The sequence below is a fragment of the Euprymna scolopes genome, chromosome 26 (assembly GCF_053919585.1).
Source record: "Euprymna scolopes isolate OS-2025 chromosome 26, ASM5391958v1, whole genome shotgun sequence".
In the NCBI taxonomy this organism is placed as follows: Eukaryota; Metazoa; Mollusca; class Cephalopoda; order Sepiida; family Sepiolidae; genus Euprymna; species Euprymna scolopes.
In genome coordinates this window covers 102,333,680-102,352,485 of record NC_136507.1, presented here as the reverse complement: position 1 = coordinate 102,352,485, position 18,806 = coordinate 102,333,680, and the positions used below count along the sequence as shown (strand labels likewise).

General features: G+C 34.2%; 1 protein-coding gene across 1 annotated transcript in view; it reads right to left on the bottom strand.

Moving 5' to 3' along the window:
* The window catches only part of LOC145248312 (uncharacterized), a 140,915-nt gene that overhangs the window by 83,246 nt on the left and 38,863 nt on the right, over window positions 1–18,806 (bottom strand). The window lies entirely within an intron of this gene.

The following is an 18,806-nucleotide window of genomic DNA, read 5'->3' as shown; positions in this document are numbered from 1 at the left end:
GAGGCCAGACTGGTACAATAAGGATGAAGAGAAATGGTCGGTATGTTAATCAAGAAATAACAAACCAGTGGATTGTTCCGTACAACAAGGTCCTCCTTCAGCAGTTCAACGCTCACATTAACGTAGAAATTTGCAGCTCGATCCAAAGCATCAAATATGTCCTCAAATACGTGAATAAAGGATGTGATCAAGCAGTGTTTGAACTACAAAGAACTGATGGAGCAGCTAACCAACAAGGCCAAGTACAAAGTCACATTGTGGATGAGATCCAGCAGTTCCAGAATGCAAGGTATGTCGGCAGTTCAGAGGCAGCCTGGAGGATATTGGAACATCCCATCCATGAACATTTCCCCCCAATTGTACAACTTTCTGTTCATCTTGAAAATGGGCAGCGTGTCATGTTCTCAGCTGATACTGCTCTGGAACGAGCCCAAGGTCCACCGCCTGCCACAACTTTGACAGCATTTTTTCAACTCTGCCATGAGGATGACTTTGCAAGGGGTCTCAAATACGTAGAAGTCCCTGAGTTTTACACTTGGAACAAATCGACAAAGAAATGGATGAGAAGAATGCGTGGGGTACAAGTTGAAGGTACTGAAAATGATGATGTATGGAAGGCACCATGCATTGGGAGAATCTACACGATTAGTCCAAAAGCAGGGGAGTGTTATTTCTTACGCCTGTTGCTCAATGAGGTTGCTGGTCCAACTTCATTTCAAAATTTGCGAGCATACAATGGTCAGGTGTTTGAAACATACAGAGCAGCGTGCCTTGCTCGAGGCCTTCTAGAAAATGACCATCACTTGCATCAAGCAGTAGGAGAGGCAAGTGCCACTCAATCACCTTCAAATTTGCGAAGCCTATTTGTGATAATTTTAACAGCCTGTGAGCCAAGAAATCCTCTTGAGATCTGGATGGCTTTTCGTGATGTAATATCTGAAGACATTCTTCACAGATACAGGCAAGAAGTTAACAATCCAGAAGCAGATTTTAATGAGGACATCTACAATAAAACTCTTTGTCTAATTGAAGAAAAAGTTCTCCTTATGTGCGGTCAACCATTGGCAAGCTATGGATTACCTGCACCAATGCAAGGGAGAGATGAAAGACTCGCGAGAGAGTATCAACGTGAAGTTACTTATAATCTTGAAGAACTTCCCTACAAGCAGAAAATATGCAAGAAAAACTGACCGATTCTCAAAGAGAAGTTTACAATTCATTCATGGCAATGTTGGAAGCACAAGGTGAAATGAACAAAAACATGATGTTTCTTGATGCTCCAGGTGGTACGGGCAAGACTTTTGTAATCAATTTGATCCTTGCAAAAATTAGATCCATGAGAAAGATTGTGCTTGCAACAGCATTCAGTGGCATTGCTGCTACTCTACTACAAGGTGGCCGCACTCTTCACAGCACTTTTAAAGTACCCTTGGATACTCATCGAATGGATCAGCCAGTTTGCAAAATTACTGGTAACTCAGCCTTGGCAAATGTAATTAGAGACACCTCTGCAATCATTGTAGACGAAGCCCCAATGACGCACAAGAGTGCTTATGAAGCAATTGACCGAACACTGCAAGACATCACAGGAAACAAGAATCCCATGGGTGGCATTCCAACCTTATTTTGCGGTGATTTCCGTCAAATCCTCCCAGTGGTTAAAAATGGCACAAGGGCTAACATTGTCAATGCAAGTTTGAAACAATCCTATCTCTGGAGGCACGTTATAGGGAAGAGACTGACTACTAATATGAGAGCCTATATCTCTGATAACACAGCTGCAGCAGACTTCTCAAAATTGCTTCTCCAAATCGGTAATGGTCAGTTTCCTATCACTTCTTCACCTGACACAATTAAGATTCCAACTGCGCTTGGTAAATGTGTCGGTAATCAGAAGCAACTGAAAGACAAAGTGTACCCAGACCTGCAAAACAATGGAAAATCACCGGATTGGCTTGCTGAGAGGGCTATTATTTCGCCATTAAACAGCAATGTGAATCATTTGAACAATTCAATAATGGATGAATTTCCAGGAGACACAAAGCAATACAAGTCAGTTGATTCAGCTACTAATGAATATGAAGCTGTTCACTACCCTGTGGAGTTTTTAAACTCTTTGGAGATATCTGGAATGCCTCCACACATTTTAAATCTCAAAATTGGATCGCCAATCATGATTCTTCGATCCTTGGAACCGCCAAAAATAACAAACGGAACCAGATGTGTTATCACCAGATTGCACACCAATGTACTTGAGGCCACCATTTCCTGTGGTCCCTACAAAGGCGAAACCGTTCTACTGCCAAGGATCCCCTTAGTTCCATCGGACTCAGTACTTCCATTTAAATTCCGGAGACTCCAATTTCCTGTGAAGGTGTGTTTTGCAATGAGCATAAACAAAAGTCAAGGTCAGACATTTAACACCATTGGCGTAGACTTGACATCAGACTGCTTCAGTCACGGTATGTTCTACGTCTCCATCAGCCGGACAGGAAGTTCAGAAAAACTCTACATTCTGGCTCCAAATCAAAGCAGCAGAAATGTAGTTTACCCTGAGGCTCTTTAGTGAAAAGTTCGAGAAATGGATATGAGGAAAAACTGACATGATCTGATTGTGGTAAGTTTTTAGTATTGAATGTGCAAGATAAAATTTAAGCAAGAGTTGAAAATGACTTCAATGAAAAATTTACTATGTAACATCAAGTAACCTTCCTTTTTGATGAAAATGTTTTGTGAAGTTCCTGATTGAATTTCAGTCACTACAAGAGGTAGTTAAAATGTTAATCACCTTATGCAATCGTTGCTCTTACAACATCAACTTACTGGAAAGGTGCCCACAGATTTTGGTACCCGAGTGCGCAACAAAGCTCCGTGCGAAGCACGGGTATCTTTGCTAGTATATATATATATATATATATATATATATATATATATATATATACATACAATGGATATATACAATGGATATATATATATAATATATACATACATATATACGTACATACAAATATATATATATATATATATATATATATATATATATATATATATATATATATATATACTAGCATGGGTGCTCGGCGTTGCCCGGGTGTTTGGAGGTGTATGCTGAACAAAAAAACAAACAAACAAAAAAGGTCAATTTTTAAAAGTTTGACCCCTATTATGACACCTTAAAATTTATTGTTTTGGGCTCAAATCAAGTTATGAAGTTAGATCCATGTCCAAGGAACCTTTATCTAAAACTTCAAGTGTTTAAACCCGAAATTGTCGGAGGAGTTTGGTAGAGTTCTCAAAAGTCAAATCGTTGAACTTTGACCTCTTAACAGCCAAATTTCTGGCCGAAAACCGATCACGTAGATTTTCCCAAATGTCAGTACCCTGTATATCAAATTTCGAGTCTGTACACAGAAAATTGACAGAGTTATTGCGTAGGGAAATGTATACACACACACAGACAAACAGACACGTTCACTTTTATAGATATACTACCATGGGTGCCCGGCGTTGCCCTGGTATTTGGAAGTGTATGTTGAGAAAAAAAAAAAAGCAGTCAATTTCTTTTAAACTTTGACCCCTATCATGACCCTTTAAAATTTATTGTTTTGGGACCAAATAAAGTTATTAAGTTAGATCCATGTCCAATGAACCTATATCTAAAATTTAAAGTGTTAAGACCCAAAATTGGTCAAATCGTTGAATTTCCACCCTTAATCGCCAAATTTCTTACCAAAAACCGATCATATCGATTTTCCCAAATGTCAGTACCCTGTATATCAAATTTCGAGTCTGTAGACTGAAAAATGACAGAGTTATTGCGTAGGGAAATGTACACAGACACACAGACACACACAGACAGACACTTTAACTTTTATAGATATACTAGCATTTCAGCACGGCGTTGCCCGGGTATTTGGAGGTGTATGTTGAGGGAAAAAAAAGCGGTCAATTTTTAAACATTTGACCCCTATTATGACTCCTTAATATTTATTGTTTTGGGCTCAAATCCAGTTATGAAGTTAGATCCCTATCCAAGGAACGTATATCTAAAATTTCAAGTGTTTAGACCCAAAATTGTCGGAGGAGTTTGGTAGAGTTCTCAAAAGTCAAATCGTTGAACTTTGACCCCATAATCGCTAAATTTCTGGCCGAAATCCAGTAACATCAATTTTCGCAAATCTCACTACTCTGTATATCAAATTTCAAGTCTGTAGACTGAAAATTGACAGAGTTATTGCGTATGGAAATGTACACAGACACACAGACAGACAGACGCTTTCACTTTCATATATATATATATATATATATATATATATATATATATATATATATATATATGCTTTTTTCTTTACAGTCACATGGTTCAGGGTTGCCTGATGAAGTCTCGCTGACTGAAACAGATGGCTGTTTGTAGCGACCAAATATAACTGTTTACGTTTTAATAAATATTAATATATATATATATATATATATATATATATATATATATATATATATATATATATATATGGGACAATACGACCGCTATAAACACAGACGTTTATACCAATATACATAGACACGTCAATATATATAGATGCACGCTGGTTATATAGATTGTTCTATAACATGTAACACACTTTTAATGTCTAGTCGCGTTTCTAATATACACCGGAAATCGTAAATAAAGATAAGTATCGAAAGTGTACACAAAATTAATTTCTTTTTGAATTATCTATCTATATATCTATAAAAGTGATCGCGTCTGTGTGTGTGTGTGTGTGTACATTTTCCTACGCAATAACTCTTTCAATTTTCAGTCTACAGACTCGAAATTTGATGTACAGGGTACTGAAATTTGGGAAAATCTTTGTGATCGGTTTTCGGCCAGAAATTTGATTGTTAAGGGGTCAAAGTTCAACAATTTGACCTTTGAGAACTCTACCAAACTCCTCCGCCAATTTTGGGTCTAAACAATTGAAATTTTAGATATAGGTTCCTTGGACGTGGATCTAACTTCGTAACTTAATTTGAGCCTAAAACAATAAATTTTAAGGGGTCAAAATTAAAAAAAATTGGCCGTTTTTTTTCTTTTTGTTCAATATACACCTCCAGACACACGGGCAACGCCGGGCTGAAATGCTAGTATATCTATAAAAGTGAGAATGTGTGTGTGTGTAAAGAAACTTCTCAACCTATATACTGAACGAAATTTTATTTCCATACTTGAAATTTAGTATATACGGTATTTAGATATATGGAAAATTTTTAATTGGTTTACATCCGGAAAAAGAGCGGCTAAGGGGTTAGAATTGAAAAATTAGTACTTATGGGTGATTGTATTTTATCTTCTTCAATACTGCGCATGTGCGACGCGTTCACATTATGTTTAGTATAAGTAGATTTGAAAACATTTTTAAAGAACGTGCCAAGCTGGCAGCTGGCTTAATTGTTATTGTACTTAAACTTACGGTCTTTAGGTTAGAAACCCAAATAACAAGGCGTTTTTCTTGTTTTTTTTTTCCTCCATAATAAATTATTAATCTTAATAAACAAGCTTTCGACTTGAAAAGTCTTCATCAGATTCTGACATTTTTTTTCATCTTTCCCGTTGGAGATATAAAATCCCTCGTGGGTACTAGTCTGTGAATGTGATAGTCACGGTTGGTTTAAATGTTCTGTGGCATATGTGGCCGCGTGGTATTGGTTAATAAGAAAAATGTTGACACTTTAAAAACGTCGTTTCGTATTGGAATTGTATTATAGAAAATAGAATTGTAGTATAGAAAATAGAATTGTATTATAGAAAATAGTATTATGGAAAATAGTATTATAGAAAATAGTATTATGGAAAATAGTATTATAGAAAATAGTATTATAGAAAATAGTATTATGGAAAATAGTATTATAGAAAATAGTATTATAGAAAATAGTATTATAGAAAATAGAAAGCCAAATGACGATTCTTGTTTGTGTTATTCGAATATCTCTATCTTTACCACTATTGTGTGTGTGTAAGTTGCTTCCTTATAGGTTCTTAAACAGCTGAACCTATTTTTTGCAAATTTCACACTTAAGTAATTTATATGTCTGGAAGTGTTCTTAGATACATTCCGTACAGAAATTCATCCGATAATTATCGAAAATCGAAAAAATCCGATCTTAAAAATAGTCTTTCTTTTCTTATAGATAAAAAAGAAGAATTTTTAAAGGCGAATATTTTACGTCACACCGGCCAAGGGAAGTAATTTTATTATTTCCCTTGTCTTATAGATAAAAGAAAGTAATTTTATTATTTTCCCGTTTCTTATAGATAAAAAGAAAAGTTTTTACAGAGGAATATTTTACATTGCACCAGCCAAGGGAAATAATGTTATTATTTCTTTTGACCGATGTAACGTAAAATATTCCCCTGTAAAATTCTTTCTTTTTTTTATCTATAACAAAAGAAAGACTATGTTTAAGATGGGCAATCCCAAATATCAGCTGACGTGATATTGTAAACAAACACGGACGGAATTTGATGAACGACATTATCATCATTATCATTTAAAAAAATTATTTTACGAATTAGTCCACCGGGCAAATTATTCCTCGTAATATATAAAATCAACAGAGGATTGATAATACATACGGAATCTGTATGCATTAAAATATCATGTTTAAGCGTATTGTATGACCGGGAAACGCCGGCTGACCAGCTAGTTTTGTTATAAAGTTGGTTATTTTTTCTTTTGTTTCTTTTATATTTGTACATTTATTGTTGTTTTGATCTTTAATTTTGTTTCCGCCTGTTTTTTTTTTATTAGGTCAAACTTTTGTTTTATTCATGTATGTATCATCATTTGAATATTTATTTGATGCGATGCAAAACTACCGATTCAAATACTAGCATTTCTTTGACTTAAAAAATTTCGTTTTATTTTTCATAAACAGATTTTATTTCTTTATTGAATACGCAAAACTTTTCTTTCCTCCCCAACATTTCCGACATCACATTTCTCAATTTTTAGTTGTTATTTAAAAAAAAATGTATTTTATTATACGTTTGCTTTCTTTCACAACCGACGTGAAAATTGTTTAATATTAAACCGTGTGACGCCATCTTTATTCAGAAAACCATGGTGATTTACGCTGATGTCCACACATTTATCTTCAAATAACGCCTATGAGGCGGAAGTGAAAGGGGAAACTGACGCTTATGGCTGCAAATGCGGCTTCTATGTCCAATTTTGTATTTTAATAATCAAATAGATTGTCCAACAAGAATCATATTAAAAATACGTCATATAAATCTTGTCGAAAATTTTGAAAAAATTAATTCACTAAAATTTCTTAAATCGAATTTATATTTCTTGCATCGTGCAAATTATCGTCTGCCATGTTATAGAATCGATGGGATGCAGTGATGAAATGGCACCATCTGAGTAGGGATGGAAATTAGAAGGTAGTGTTGGACGATTAATCAGAATCTAAAATCGAAAAAATCGGAACTTTTGGCCACATCGGAATTAGTATCGGAATTGTAAAAAATGTTCCTATTTTCCGATGCCAAAACCGATTCTTTTAATCATCTTTTTAAAATTTTATTTTGTTTAAAACAAAATTTTCGACTGCTCGTAGAAATGATAAAATAAATATTTATTGATTTTAAACTACGAGTAGAGCTAAAAGCTAGAAATCACCCCCATAAACAATTTTTTTTTTACGTTATAAAAAATATATGCACATTTAACGCGTTTTTATGGTAATCGGGAAAAATTACAATGTAATAGTTAAATGTTTAGATATTTGTAAAGAATCGGAATCGGTAATTGCATCGGAATCGGGAATTTAGTACGGAATCTGTAATTGCATCGGAATCGTGAAAAATATTGGACTCATCCCATCACTAGTAGAAGGGTACAAACTTGTTCCAGTGATAACAGACAAAAGTCCTGCTTCAGATGAACCGATTCAGATGATTCACTGAAAGGATGCAGTACCCCAATGTGTACCTGCAGATGGCATGCATTAGAATACATAAGTGCATGTGGATATTACCAAGATGGCAACCGTGACAATATGTAAAATGTTCCAGTCATAGATGATGAGGATGTGGAGGAGGAAGTGTGAACAACTTCGAGAACATATTATGACTAAGGCTAGGACAACAGCATATTCTTTTCATTGTTTTGACTCTTGAATGTGTATCCGTTGATATTTTATATGCTTTTATATAAAGTGATGTGGATCTCGGTTGATTAACTGTATCTAAATGTGACGGATATATACTTGAGAGCCAAAACAATGAAAAGAATATGCTGTTGTCATAGCCCTAATTATGACTTATGGGAATCGGAGTGGAGTAAGAGTAAACGTAGATATGGTATAAGAGGTGATGCAACGTCACTGGCAACCATTTCATGTGAAAGATTGATCCTGAAAACAGGGGTAAAAATACAAAATGTATTGGTTTATCATAAAAACTGACCGAATTATTGTTTTAAAATATAATGGAAAATGACTTGTAAGTCAAAAATGTTCAACTACGAAATTTGAAACTTTCCTATACTCAAATTTTATTCAACTTTTAGTCAGATGTAAAGGCGACCCAACCTTATATAAAAACCATTAAAAAACCGTTATTATTTGTGTCAGTTGGTGCATTGACTCATCTAATATGAATTTGAGGCTCATTTAAAACTCCCTTCTTTCCAATCTCGGCTCTGTTTTATTGCACTTCTATGATTTAATATGTTCTGAAATTAGTGTTAGGTGTATTTGTTTTCAACGTGAAATAATGTTAATGTCGCGAGATCTCGTGACCTACGTTTGTGTAAATTAAAATACGACACCGTGTCTGTAATCTTCTTATATCCAATTTTATACTTCAATAAAAAAATTGATTGGTCAACAAGAATCACATTGAAATACGTCATACGAAGAGTCATTCTTGCAATAAAAAATAACCCGAAAATGGAAAAGAAATAAATATAGTAGAGAAAAGACAATTACTCGAGTGTGAATATTAATGTTGTTGCAAATAAAATTTAACAGTACCAATTCAGTCAGAGAAGATTTCAATTGTAAAAAAAATTCCAGATAAAGAATTGTAGTCAAGGTTAGAATTTGCTTTCTTCTCGCATCAAAATGAAAAGCTACGGTTAAGGCTTCCTTCAGTCTTGACGGACTATGGATACCCACTGTAAGGGTGCCTCGTGCTCGTGAAACTTTTGTGGCAAGAGTTGCAATCTAAAACCACATCTGCTCTATTATTATTTCATAACAGGTGCTCGTCTGAGCTTCAGTCTATGATCCCCCTGATAAACTTTCACAAAAAAACCCACCCGACTAGCTACAATCACTATCAACAATTTCCCCCACTCTCTAGCTGTGCTTAAATCTAAACGCAGATTCCATGAACAAAGATTCTTTCCTTGAACTGCCCGCTTGTGGAACTCTATTCCGCTGGTCTGCTTTTCAGCTGATTACAATATCAGTCTTCAAGTCCAACCTAAACAAGTTCTTATTTAAATCGTAAATAATCTAATTATACCAAAATACCGCTACAAACGGCACAATCTCGTTGACACACCGGTTCTATCCAGATCACCGCAGTTAAGCACCGATGAGCCTGGCCAGTACTAGATGGGTGACCGTTTGGGATGGCTAGGTGCTGTATGTACCGCGCCGAATTGTAAAAATCTCCAGGTTGGTATCTAGTTTAATTCACTGGGAGAGATGCACACTCGAATAAACTCGCGTGGCGGGTAGACGAAAAGGCGAAAAGGCGGTACTCCACGTAATGGTGTACAGGCAACCTGCTGCAAGATGTCTTCCTGAACCTCCATGTTTGCTGCAGTGAATGGTTACATCTGAAGTGTGTGTGACACGAAGTTGCGCCTCTTATATCACCCAAAACACTTCGTAGCTGGGGCTGGCCCAATCCTAATGAGCTAAAATACTTGTATCGAAGTTATTTCAACGACGGCTGCATGATGATTTTATTTACCTGTCTCCCCACGAAGGCAAATTTAAACATAATGTTGATTTAATATGTATATTTCCGTCATCATTCCCTCAGAAATGAGTCGCTACATGGGACAGGCTAAGGAATCAAGCATTTTTGGACTAAGATAAATTTTCGGAAGAAACCAACCCGTTTTGTCTTAGGTGCTTGCCACATCAAGAGGGTACAGTCATATATTAATATCATATCCCGTTTAATCATACCTAATAAGCCTTTGCGCTTCGCAAATAATATCAACACTTAAAAGAACATTACTGTGTGGTAATTTGATTTACCGGTCTCTCCACAAAGCCAAAGAAATAAGATATGTTAAATATATAGAGTGGAACGATAAAATTGTCGCCGTAGAAAAGACTACATGATTCTATTTCCGTTTGATGAAAACTATTTTTCTTTTGTTGCAGACCATCTACTAGTTGGCCAGTTTATACAAATCACAAGAGCGATAGGAGCCTTCTATAATGTCTGTAAGTGTCACAATGTTCAACGAGCGAGATCGGAGATGCACCACTGTACAACGCATGCTCTTTACCGATTCAAGTTATGATAACAGAACCATTGCCAGGACCCATAAAATGCATTGCTGGATTGCTACAAATAACAGGTACGTGTTCGGGGTGATTAAAACAAAGTTTCTGGCCACGGTTATGGTCTTTGGTGTGGTTTCAAGTGAGGGATACATCATGCCACCTCACATCTTCGAAATCAGCTTGAAAGTCAACACCAAAGTGTATTTGGATATGCTGAAGAATGTGGTAATCCTTGGATGCAACCAGGTGGCTGCTGCCAGCCCACAAGTCAAAAGAGACTCAGGCTTGGTTTCAGAAGGAATGCTACGACTTTGTACCCTTCTTTCACTGCCCTCCTCCTCTCCCAAGCTGAGCCCGCTGGACTACTTCGTTTGGTCATATGTCGAAAACATCACCAACATGACCTCTCACAACACCAAAGCCAGCTTCCGCTGGCACTTGTGGAAAAGGCATGCTCCCAGTTCCGGACCCGCATCGAGGCGGCGATTATGTTTAAAGGCAGCTACATCGAATAGATATCAACTCTACTACATAATCAAGTTACCTGAATTAATTTTTGCAATAAAAGTTTTAAAATACAGCTGCAGTGTTATTTTCTTTAGGCGACAATTTTTTTATCGTTTAACCATGTAGATGGGAGTGGCTTTAGTAATAAGCCTTCCTGTAGATTCCAGTCTCTCAAACAGGGCATTTTGTATTAGAAAAATACAACTTGCCTAGTTCAGGAGCAATTACCTGGGAAATTAAGTTGCCACACGGGACAAAATAAAAAATTTGAGTACGTTTAGATGAACAAAAATTCATCTTGAAGAGGAAAATATTGTCCCTGAAAATGTCCCCCACCCCCATCTCATGTAAATATGATTTTGTTAAAAATCAACTTTACTTTGTCCATACGTCTGGACTCGTCTGACTTAACCGTCTTATTCAGTTGAAGTTGCTTCTGCGATCAATATTCTAAAAGGAAAACACTTCCTCTACTCATGTTGATTGCGAATTTGATAAAGTGCGTCTCAGTACAAAACGGTACAGGAAATCGCGTTACTTGCTGCGCTTATCTTTCTCGTAATAGGATGCAATGTTAAACGAAACATCACTGTTAACACGACTGCAAGTCTTTCCTATTTAGATTTATAACACGCTAGCAGCAAGACCACTCAGCTTTGCCCACTAAAAAAGTAAAATAGTTTTAAAAGCGTGCGGAACATCTTTATATTGAAACTTCCATCTTTCTACCCCTCTCCTTATATTTACATCCTCCCCTTCTCCCTTTCTATCTCTCTTTTTTTTCTCCACTTCCCATTCAGCTCTCTTATTTTGATGCATTGAAAATGATAATAAAAATGTAAAAAATTCACCTAAACTATCACTGCAAGGTTACTGCGGCCAGACAACACAGAGTATCTGGTCTCTCCCCTTAATAATATGATATAACTTATGTTTTTGTTTTTAATGTTTTATTTGGTACTAATGAGTTTCTTGTCTCCCCCATGTTCCTTTAATGTTCTATACTGTAATTTATATTTGCTTTAATGTATTCCATGCAACGTCTAGTAATTGTTTTGATGTTTTCTCGGACAACTCTGAGTTTCTTATCCTCTTTTACAATAGCGAAAGATTTGTTTTAATCTATTCCCATGCAATGCCGAATCTTTCCCCTTTTTTATCTCCCCTTTCTTTATTCAGCAGATAACGATTCTGTTCTATCGACGGTATGCAGCACTATTCGATTCAGCATATATAACCAAGGCTACCGATAGAGTAGGTCAGTGAACATGACAGCATGACGTCATTTCCTGATCATCATGTAGGTATAGAAAGTTTCCGGTGTTTAATCACGTGGCCATAAAAATATTTTTCGTTGCCTCAGATTGTGCATGTTGTTTATTCTTCTAAAGAGAAAAAACAATTCTCCATTTGGATAATTATTATAATAATTGCACATTGGGATAATTTTCATCTAACAAAATATAACAGTAAGTAGGTTATTTTCGAATTTTTATATCTATCGAAGGAAGTCGAATATTTCATTTTATTTATTTTTTAAACTGCAAAACACACTTTTTATATGAGAATATTTTTCAGTCCGTTCTTTTAACAATAAATATAAACTTTCATTGAGTATTTCCAAATATTTTAAAGTTAAAAGCATTTTTCACGACAGTTTTTTTTTTTACTAAAGTAATTGATGATTTCAATATTTTAGCACCAGGCGTAATTTATTTCTTTGAAATATTACCATACACATAGATTAAAAAAAAAGTGGTAAAAAATCAAATACATATCAAATAGTTGTTACCAAAACAAGATAAGTTACTCTTCTACCTATCTGGAAAGGTTTTTAGTGGTTTTACTCACTTTAAAACGTGTATTCGCTTCGAAAATCATACAATGTTTAAAAAGAAAAATATCGGCATACTCGCTATTGAACTCGGTAAGTTTGTGAAAATGAGTTCAAACAAACAAATTATACAAAATACTGATAGAAACCCACCGAATATATGTTCGCCTATGTCACGGTAACATATATTGAGCGAGTTTTTAACAGTATTTTGTATAATTGTTTTGTTCAAACTCGTTTTCCAAACTTACCGTGTGCAACAGCAATCATGCCGCCATTTGCATTTTTCAAATACATCGGTAAACACTATGTTTTTTGAGCCGAATAAACACATTATATAAAATAAAAACACTAAAAAATTAGCCAGATTAGTAGAAAAGTAACGTATCTTGCCTTTGTTAACATTTATATATATTTGTTTTTTGACAACTTTTTCGAATCTATGTGTATAGTTAAACAAACCCCTATTCTGCACTTTCACCTACAAATTTTATGAAAGAAAAGATACCATAAATTTAACTTGAAAATCATATCTAAAATATAGCACGGTGCGTACACTGCATAAGCACCATTATTATTATTATTATTATTATTATTATTATTATTATTATTATTATAATAACAATAATAAAATAGGTACTTCATAGGGAACGTGAACTCTGCGTAAACGGATTTTAATTTAATAGTCGCTCCCTAAAAAGCACATATGCAAAAGGTTTCCGTTATAAGTTATAAGGTTATTTAATCACGAAAACTTTTTTGAAGGTACTATTTGAGGGAAAAAGAAAGGCCAAAAGCATTATTTGAATATACATGAAAAAATAAATGTAAAAAAAATAAAAATATTTAGTGTGGAAAATATAATAATAAAAATAAATTAAAATTAAATGAAAATAAAATAAAATAAAAACGAAATAAAAGTATGAATCAAATTAAATTAAAGAAATAAAAAAAATCGAAAAATAATATAAATGTTACTATATTTTCTTATTTTTAACCAATGTTCACATTATGGTATGATTATCTTTGTACTGATATGAAAATGAAGATTATAGCGAAGTATAGGATTCCGAACCATGTAACGGATGAAAATATGCTACACATTTTGATGAAAAACATGGGGAACAAATGAACATAGAAGAACATAAAACTAAAACTTTAAATATAATTTCTGTATTAAAAGTAATAGTTTTTTAAAAATAGTTCAACATGTAATCTTGTGGGGGAAAATCCAGCTCCCAATAAGGAGCACTTTGGATAGGAAGAAAAATAAAATTGTCTCACTTAGGAAGGATTTCTCCTCTACTGAATTGTAGCATCAGAACAGATACCACTACACTGTGATCTTGTCCCGAAGGCCAAGAATTGTTTTTGTTTTATGTTTCTTTAATTGTTTGTTCCCTAAATTCATAATTCAGTTTTATCAGTATTAGATTGTCTTTAAAATTACGTAATTTTACATAATATTTATATTTTATATTGAATCAAGTTCAGTTTCATTATTAATCGAATTGGGTTCCTTTCTTTTCTTTTTTAACATGTTTTAATGCTCTTTTTAAAAATGCCGTCATATAGTATCGACAGTAACAGTTCGACAAATCTTACCTACATTGCCTGCAGGTATTTTTCAGTTAACAGGCCTTTTATATCTCGGTGGCCATGATATAACGCACCAAATAATTTATACTAATATTCCTATTATTACTTGGTTGAAATTCTTATCAAGTATAAAACACTACAACTAATAACATTGATGTTATTGGTTTACCGACAACGCAGCGTTTAGACATATCAGCTTCATCTACATATTTAGCTCTTTTAGATTGAAATATGCCACTTACCGGATGTAATATTTTATTGTTACTATTATTGCTCCCGGGCAACGCCAAGATTATTTTCCAATGTACAACAACATTACAAAACACATTAAGGTTCATGCAATCGGATAAAGTGGCATTTAAACACAGCTGTACTATTTAGAGTATTGAGAACTTTTGGATTAGTAAATGTAATTCTATATTATTACTTTTTTTATACAGGCATCACCACTTATCAAGGCCAGGAGGCCATTTGAGGATAACGGTTAAAGAGTGTACAGTAGAAATTGGACAATATAGTAATCGTTAATAACGGAAATTCGGTAAATTTGTTAACTTATATGGAATGGTTCATCAAAAACTTGTTTACGTTAGACTTGAAGACAACCATATTGTAGTCATCTGGAAAGCAGGAAAACGGAAGATAATTCCATAGGCGTGCAGTTCTAAGAAAGAAGCTTTCTTCATGGAATCTACGTTTAGGTTTAGGCACAGATAAAGAGTGGGGGAAATTATTGATAGTGTTTTCAGCTAGACGAGTGTTTCTTGAGAAAGTCTGGCGAGGGTGACCATGGATTGAAGCTCAGCCGAGCACTTGCCATGAAAATAACGATAAAGCAGAGACAAACTCGCAATATCTCTTCTGTGAGATAAAGGTTGCAGGGAAGAGAAAAGGACATCCCCTACGAGGCTACGAAGTCTATTTTGAACTCTATCAAGGCAGAATAAGTCCTTTCTAGCAGCTCCTGCCAAGATGTGGCAACAGTACTCCATCCCTGGACGTACCTGGCTCTTATATAGATAGAGAATTGCATCAGCAGTGAGATATCTACTGGATCGATAGAAGGATTTTTCCAGCGACCTTGACAACGGATTTAATGCATGTGTTCCATTTAAGATCAATGTTAAGCCCAGAAGCTTGTTAAAACATGAGGCCTCCCCAAGACGAGAGCCATTCATTTTAATTGATGTCAGATGGGGATCAGAGCGTTGATGATGTAAAGCTAAAAGCTTGGTCTTAGATGCATTAAAAGTAACAAGCCACCTCTTTCCCCATTGCACCACTTGCTCAAGATCAGAGGAGAGAGAATCGGAAAGAACTTGGTCGTTTACGGTCTTAGATGTGCTACCATAGATAGTATTGTCATCAGCATAAATGTCTACAAATGATGTAAGGATATGATTTGGAAGATCATTAATGTAGATCAGGAAGAGAGTTGGGCATAGGATGGACCCCTAAGGGACCCCAGCATTAATACTCTGAGCTTCTGATTTCTACCCATCAACCACTACTCTTATGAAACTATCAGAGAGAAATGATTTAATAGTTGAGAAGATATAAACATAAGCTATACTGTGGAGATCTTGTGAAGTAAACCTTTATGCCATACTCTATCAAAGGCCTTTAAGGGTAATACAACGTTCAAAATCACCTGCTATATATAAAGTATGAACTAATTTTGTATTTACCATATAATACTTATACGATGTAATATTGTGTCATTAATATGATTGTTTCCGTGTATACCGAGTGTCTTGTCTAGTGTATAACATATTAACGAAACCAATAGAAATTATTGTTCGCAGGCAATGGGTATTTAAAGCACACTTGCTCTCTCTAGGGTACTGAGAATTCTAAATAACATATATCACTTTCTAGGTAATAAAATATTTTTACTATTATTGCTTCCGGACAATGCGGAGTTCTTAATCTAGTATGCAATACGATAACGAAATGAAGTGAAGTTCATTTTTTCCAGGCAGTTTATTGTTCACGCACATCTGCTCTATCTAAGGTATTGAGCACTTTTGCGTTAAGATATACTCTTTATCGAATATAATACTCTATTATTACTATTACTACTCCCGGGAAATATCAAATTCCTTGGCTAGCATAACAAAACGAATTGAAGAGCAATGCGATTTTCAAATCCATCTTCTCTACTTAGGGTATTGAGCACTTTATGGCTAATATATATGATTTATCAGAAGTACTGCAGTATTGTTACCATTATTGCGCCCAGCAGCGCTGAGTTCCCTTTCATGTATATAAAAACTAAAACACAACACATTGCGCTCTTTAAATATGCTTTATCTATTGAAATGTGATACAGTATTATTTATATTGCTCTCGGGAAAAATGAGTTGTTTGTCTAGTATACGACACTATTGTTAAACACAATGGAATTCTTGTTTATGAGGACCGAGGTTCAAACATACCTGCCCTATTTCTACTATTATATAACAGGAATTGTTTGTATGTGTGTGTGTGTGTGTGTATGTGTGTGTGTATGTATGTATGTGTGTGTGTATGTGTGTGTATGTATATGTATGTATGTATGTATGTATGTGTGTGTGTGTGTGTGCGTCACTTCCTTGTGGACTCGAAAACGGCTAGGCCGATTTTTATGAAATTTCACACGAAATTACTTTATGTGTTTGGCAGTGATCTTAGATATGTTTTGTATCATAAGTATGTATGTATATATATATATATATATATATATATATATATATATATATATATATATATATATATATATATATATATTACCATATCAAATCACATTTCAATTCCTTTTGACGGATCGATTGTTACTATTCCTTCTGATGAGTTAAGGGCATAATAGATTCACTGATTGATATAATAACTAACTGATTGATTTTGCGCTAGGAAATAGATACTGTCACGAATTGTATAAGTCAACTGAATTAAAGGAATAAATTATAAGAGGGTCAACATCATGAATTTTGGAATATAACTTTTTGTAATTTATTCTCTATATTGCTCTATAATTGTATTGAGCTTCTTAAATAACGATTGATATGTAATAGGAAAATATATTTCTACAGATATATAAATATATATATATAACATATATATATATATATATATATATATATATATAACACACATATATATATATATACATATATATATGTAACATCACACGATAACACACCACACATACATATATATATGTATATACATATATATTATATATATATATATATATATATATATATATATATATATATATATATATGTATATATGCATATATATATGCATATATATATATATATATGCATATATAACATCCCGCGATAAAAACCTACAGTCGTCCGACATTAGAAATATCATAACTAAAAATACTAAATACTATTACTCTCACGGGGAGTTAAGTAAAAAGGTACAAGTGTTACACGAATGACCCGGTCTGAGCCTGGTTGACATGCTAGTATATATATATATATATATATATATATATATATATATGTGTATAGGTGTATATACATATATGTATGTTCATGAATTAAAATGTGGCACGCGTCTGCGGATGAAATGTCAGAAATTGACAAACTAAACGGGAATTGTTTCAATATTTCTCACAAATATAAAAAGACCTTATTATTGTTATGAAAAATGTAACAGAAAGGAATCTGGTTATGTGGTGTTTTGAAAAGATTGACAGGAAAAATTCACAGAAGGAAAAAGATTACAGTTGGAGATTTGATTGTCAACCAAGTAGACGCCACGATAATTCTCTCTGGCGCTCACCCACTCTCTCTCTCTCTCTCTCTATCTACCATAAGCAAGCACAACAGGAGAAATAAAAAACGGACTGTTGCTTACACGAATGGTTGTTGTGTTTTGAATTCTTAGAAAAAGGGTTTATAATATAACACAAGCAGCAAATTGAACATTAAGCGGCTCTCATCATGGTTACCTTGGAAAAGGAAAGACTAAACGATAAGTTCTATGAATTTATGATACAACCAACACAGCCGGGTTAAACAGTTTGCATACTTTAATAAATTAATATCAATATTAATATAATATTCTGCCTTTTCCCCCTTAGTTAGTTCTAACGTTAAGCGTTGAGAAAAAAAGGTCAAATACAACTTTTGAAGATCAAACCGCTTCAAAAAATGCCAAAGTCACGAAATTTGGCTTTAAAAAGTTCAATCTAGCAACTATGGATAAGATGAGAGTGATCTCCTCTTGATGTAGCCTCATTTTCAAATATCATTATCATAATATATTATCGTTGTTGTAATGGTGTGAAAAAGAACTCGTAATAATTTTAATGTGCAGCTTATCTTCACTAAAGAAAGAAGTCAGTGA